The sequence below is a fragment of the Vipera berus genome (genome assembly GCF_964194415.1).
Source record: "Vipera berus genome assembly, chromosome: 3".
Classification (NCBI taxonomy): domain Eukaryota; kingdom Metazoa; phylum Chordata; class Lepidosauria; order Squamata; family Viperidae; genus Vipera; species Vipera berus.
The window spans coordinates 5,458,026-5,463,900 of record NC_138204.1 but is presented as its reverse complement, the minus strand read 5'-3'; positions in this window follow the sequence as shown (position 1 = coordinate 5,463,900).

The following is a 5,875-nucleotide window of genomic DNA, read 5'->3' as shown; positions in this document are numbered from 1 at the left end:
CAGGGAGGGAGGGAGGGAGGGAGGAAACAGAATAAGAGGGAGAAGGAAGGAAGGAAAGAGAATGAGAGAGGGAAGGAAGGGAAGAAAGGAAGGAAGGAAGGAAGGAAGGAAAGAAAGAAAGAAAGAAAGAAAGAAAGAAAGAAAGAAAGAAAGAAAGAAAGAAAGAAAGAAAGAAAGAAAGAAAGAAAGAAAGAAAGAAAATGAGAGGGAGAAGGAAGGAAGGAAAAAAGAGGATGAGAAAGAGAAGGGAAGGAAGGAAGGAAGATAGGAAGGAAGGAAGGAAGGAAGATAGGAAGGAAGGAAGGAAGGAAGGAAGATAGGAAGGAAGGAAGGAAGGAAGGAAGGAAGATAGGAAGGAAGGAAGGAAGATAGGAAGGAAGGAAGGAAGATAGGAAGGAAGGAAGGAAGGAAGGAAGGAAGGAAAATAGGAAGGAAGGAAGGAAGATAGGAAGGAAGGAAGGAAGGAAGGAAGATAGGAAGGAAGGAAGGAAGGAAGGAAGGAAGGAAGATAGGAAGGAAGGAAGGAAGGAAGGAAGGAAGGAAGATAGGAAGGAAGGAAGGAAGGAAGGAAGGAAGGAAGGAAGGAAGGAAGGAAGGAAGGAAGGAAGGAAGGAAGATAGGAAAGAAGGAAGGAAGGAAGGAAGGAAGGAAGGAAGATAGGAAGGAAGGAAGGAAGGAAGGAAGGAAGGAAGGAAAGAAGGAAGGAAGGAAGGAAGGAAGGAAGGAAGGAAGATTACCTGTTTTGGGAAGACAACCTTTTAAATCAGCTCTCAACTGGCAACAAAACTAGAGAAAGGTCTGGGGTTTTTTTAGCATATTCATAAATGAAAGGAGCGTTAAATAACCCGGTGTGGAGCTCACCCTTTCTATTTTGAGACCTGTAATCAGGGACAACATTCTTACCACAAGTCTTAGCTTAGCCGGATGTTAAATCCACCTTAAATGATGTTCCTGCTGTCGGAGGCTTTGAAGTTGCCAGACCCCAAATAGAAGCCTTTTTGAAACCAGGGACTCTCTCTGGGTAACTGCTGGATTCTCTCCTAGGGTTTTGGAGATGGCCTTCAAGATTTCTGCCGGGCTTCTCCTCCTCCTCCAGCTGTTTCTCCCACGGACCTCCTGCCTGCCTATGGCCCAGCTTCTGCCGATCAATGACCTGGGTTGGGAGCCCCTGTGGCTGAGCGTCTTGGCCAGGAGAGACTCACCCTTGGGATCTCTGACCAGCTCCGGAGAGGGGATCTTCCCAGACTTGAGCTCTCCCAGATCCTGCCCGCCCACAGGAGACTGGATCCAGCGACGGAGAGCGGCAAGATCGGCCTTCTCCAGCAAAAGACGAGATGGACGCCCCAATTCCTTAGACTTAACTTTCCACCTTCTCCGAGAGTTCCTCCAGGTGGCTCGGGAAGAGAAAATGGCTCAGCAGGCACGGAATAATAAAATACTGCTGCGTAATTTAGGCAAATGAGGGGAGGGGGAGGGAGGGAGAGAGGGAGGAAGGGCCGGGCCAGGGGGATGGTGTTGGTTATCCCTAGTCCAATGGATCGTTCATTTGATCACTGTGTATGTTGCAGAGAGCTGCGTGTCATTTTCACATAGGTGGTTCTCAACCAACGACCGCAATCCGGACCGACATTGCAATCATTAAGCGAAGACGTGGCTAAGGAGTCGTGCCCGATTTTTAGGACCGTTCTTAAGGGAATCCCTGCAGCTGTTAAGTGAATCATGCGGTCGTGAAGCAAATCCCTCTTCATCCCATTCATTCTTTTTTTTTCTCGTGGGAAGGTTGCAAAAGGTGAACGCAGGAACTGCAAGACTCGTCAATGTAGGGCAGGGGTCTTCAAACCTGGCCCTTTGATGACTTGTGGACTTCAACTCCCAGAATTCCTCAGTGTGCCTGGCTGAAGAATTCTGGGAGTGCCTGGCTGAGGAATTCTGGGAGTTGAAGTCCACAAGTCATCAAAGGCCCAAGTTTGAAGACCCCTGCTCTAATGGATAAAATGGTCTTTTGGAATGTATTGGCTGGCCATGCAGAGCAACAACATGTGTTTGGCTAACTTCTTATCTTGACCTGAATTTCAGTGTCCAGGTAGTCCTAGGCTTATGACCACAACTGAGCCCAGACCTTCCGTTGCTAAGCGAGACAGAGATTACGTGAGTTTTGCCACCATTTTACGACATTTCTAGCTACAGATTCTATTCTACTCTATTGTTTCGTTAATCGAATTTATAGTCGTCGTAAGCCACCCCGAGTTGCTTAAGGTGGGCAGCCGTACAAATCTTTACAAGAGGCAAAGCAGGAAAGTGGTTATCAGGCATTGGCGGCTGTGTCTAAGCATTGCCCGTTTTGAATACAGGTTGTCCTCAGGTTACGACGATTCATTTACTGACCGTTCAAAGTTACAACGGCACTGAAAGAAACTGACCTCCAACTGTTTTTCACAGTTATCACCTGTGGTGATGTGATGAAAATTCAGACACTTGGCAATTGACTCACATTTATGATGGTGGCCGTGTCCCAGGGTCACGCGATCCCCTTTTGCCGCCTTCTCACAGGTGAAGTCAGTGGGGGGGGGAAACCAGGCTCACTTAACAACGGTGTGACGAACTTAACAAGTGCAGTGATTCACTTAACAACTGGGTCAAGAAAGCTCGTAAAATGGGGCGAAATTCACTTAACAAATGTCTCCCTTAGCATCAAAAATTTTGGCCTCAATTAGGGTTGTAAGTTAAGGACTGCCTGTACTGGAAACATAGGCCTGGACATTACCTTAGAAGTCTTCTAGTCCAGAGGTCCCCAACCTGAGGGCCGTGGCCCACTACCGGTGCTTAGACTCTTGGCTACCGGGCTGCAAGAATGGCGTGCATGTGAGAATGACATACCTGTGGGAACTAGTGGCCCCGTTTGCGCATGGACATGGGCACTAGCACTGGTGCGAGTGTCATGTGGGCACTTGTAGCCCGGTTTGCGCATGCACGTGGGTGCTAGTGGCCCGGTTTGCGCATGCACACAGGTGCCAGCACTGCTGTGTTATACAGGCGCTAGCGGCCTGTTTATGCATATGGACAGGCGCTAGCAGCCCGTTTATGCATGCACGTGGGCGCTAGCACCAGTGTGTCATGTGGGTGCTAGTGGCCCAGTTTGCACATGCACACAGGTGCCAGCACTGCTGTGTTATACCAGCGCTAGCGGCCTGTTTATGCATATGGACAGGCGCTAGCAACCCGTGTATGCATGCATGTGGGCGCTAGCACCAGTGTGTCATGTGGGTGCTAGTGGCCCAGTTTGTGCATGCACACAGGTGCCAGCACTGCTGTGAGTGTTATACAGGCGCTAGCGGCCTGTTTATGCATGCATGTGGGCGCTAGCACCAGTGTGTCATGTGGGCGCTAGTGGCCCAGTTTGTGCATGCACACAGGTGCCAGCACTGCTGTGAGTGTTATACAGGTGCTAGCGGCCTGTTTATGTATGCACGTGGGTGCTAGTGGCCCATTTGTGCATGTGCGTGGGTGCTAGCAACCCGTTTGCGCATACGCGCAGGCACCAGCTCTTCTGCCAGCGTCACACGGGTAGGCATGGCCCTGTTTATGCCTGTGTGCACATGCGTGGGCGCATAAACTTGCCTGCTCCTCCCTTTCCCTTGAGGCCACCAATCCAGAAAGGTTGGGGACCTCTGTTTGAGTCCAACCCTGAAATTCTTCCTTTGCTTTCTCCCAGGCGTCTGAGCATGGTCCTGCGAATTAAAAACGTATTTTCTTTTGCAAAAAGAAAACACACACACACACCACAACAAATAAGCTGTAAAAACGGACAAACAATTTCTAGAACACAAGAAAAACAGGATTTCCAGTCTTGAGACCATAACATCTGGGGGTGTGATCATTCTCAAACGCTGTCCAACGCACATCCTGTGTAAACCATCAGCTTTGAGCGTGCAGTTGTGAGTGTCAGTTTGTGCACCTGCACGTATGTGCTTAGTTTATCAGCGATGACTCAGTTGTTTGTGCTGGTGACTGCAATCCAGATTTGCTAATTTGCGTAGAAGTTGTTCACGCCTGTCGTACATACTTTCTCTCCAACGGATTAAAGCCACCGCTTGGTTTAAGCATGGACATGAAAGCCTGCTCAATAAACTTTATTTTAATCGTTCTCTCTCTTCTAAAACTGGGGTAAGACACAGGCCTTCTGGCCTGACAGAAGCAAAGGTCACCCATTTCTCCCTGATTCACTCCTTGAAACAAATGCAGGCGGTCCTCAAATTACAGCCACACTGGAGCCCCAAAATTTATGTTGCTAAGTGAGAAATTTATCGTGAGTTTTGCCCCATTTTACAACTTTGCTTGCCGCACTTAAGTGAATCACTGCGGTTGTTAAATTAATAAACACAGTTGTTACGTGAATCTGGCTTTGCCACTGAGTTAGTGGGTTAGGACGCTGAGCTTGCCGATCAGAAGGTCGGCAGTTTGGCAGGTCGAATCCCGAGTGCCGCGTAACAGAGTGAGCGCCTGTTACTCGTCCCAGCTTCTGCCAACCTAGCAGTTCGAAAGCACGTAAAAAACGCAAGTAGAAAAATAGGGACCACTACGGTGGGAAGGTAACAGCGTTCCGTGCGCCTTTGGCGTCTAGTCATGCCGGCCACATGACCACGGAGACGTCCTCGGACAAGCGCTGGCTCTTCGGCTTTGAAACGGAGATGAGCACCGGCCCCTAGAGTTGGAAACGACTAGCACGCATGTGCGGGGGGACCTTTACCTTTACCTTTTTACTTCCTTGCCAGAAGGCCGCAAAAGGGGGTCACGTGACCACCACCCCCAGGGGACGCTGCAACCGTCATCAAGGTGGGTCAGTTGTCAAGCATCCGAATGTAAATCACGTGGCTACGGGGATACTGCAATGGTCATAAGTGTGAAAAATGGTCATAAGTCCCTTATTTTTTGGTGCCGTTGTAACTTCAGTCACTAAACGAACGGTTGTGAGTCGAGGACATACGCTTCTTCTATTACCTTGAGCTTTCATTTTTTTTAAAAAAAACAGCCTTCTCGCAAATTTGCTTGGTAAACTCTGTTTATAGCTTAAACATCTTTGATCTGCAAATAGATCCAGATGTGTGCATTACACAGGGAGATAAACCCAAAGGTCCTGGGCAGTGGAGCAATCAGCCATTAAAAGCACTACCATATTTTTGAATTTATTTCTCCATCTCCCCTTAGCGACAGTGTTGCAACAGGTGGCAAATGTCTATGGAGATTCCCAGCCATCCAGGTCATGGTTGTCCCAAAGGTGCTTTTTTTCAGGAGGCGACTGGACTTCCTTTGTTCTTCCTTGAAGACATTTCGCTTCTCACCTAAGAAGCTTCTTCAGTTCTGACTGGATAGCCGGGAATGGAAGGATTTATATGCCTTGCAAACCTTGGTCATTTGCATTCGTTGAGGCCACTTGGAGGTTTACCCGTGTCCACAATTTTGAACATCCCTCTCTCAACAGAGGGGGAAGGATACGACATCATCCACCTCCAGTCTATAACACAGCCCTTTTGTCAGTTCCAAGAAGGCTCCACACCCATTTGCACCACTCAGGTGACCCTGAGGACACAAATAAGCCTCCAGGTGGCCTCGACGACTCTCTAAAAGAAGGCAAATGACCAGCTGTCTGCAAGGAGTATAAATCCTTCCCTTCCCCACCATCCAGTCAGAGCTGGAGAAGCTTCTTGGGTGAGAAGTGAAACATCTTCAAAGAAAAACAAGAACGTCCAGTTGCCTCCTGAAAAAAACACCTTTGGGACAACAGGTGGCAAAGATTACACAAACCTGGGGTGGTTCTATGGAGACCTGTGTTTCTTAAGCGTAGTCTGCTGGCTGGGGAATTCTTGGAGTTGAAGTC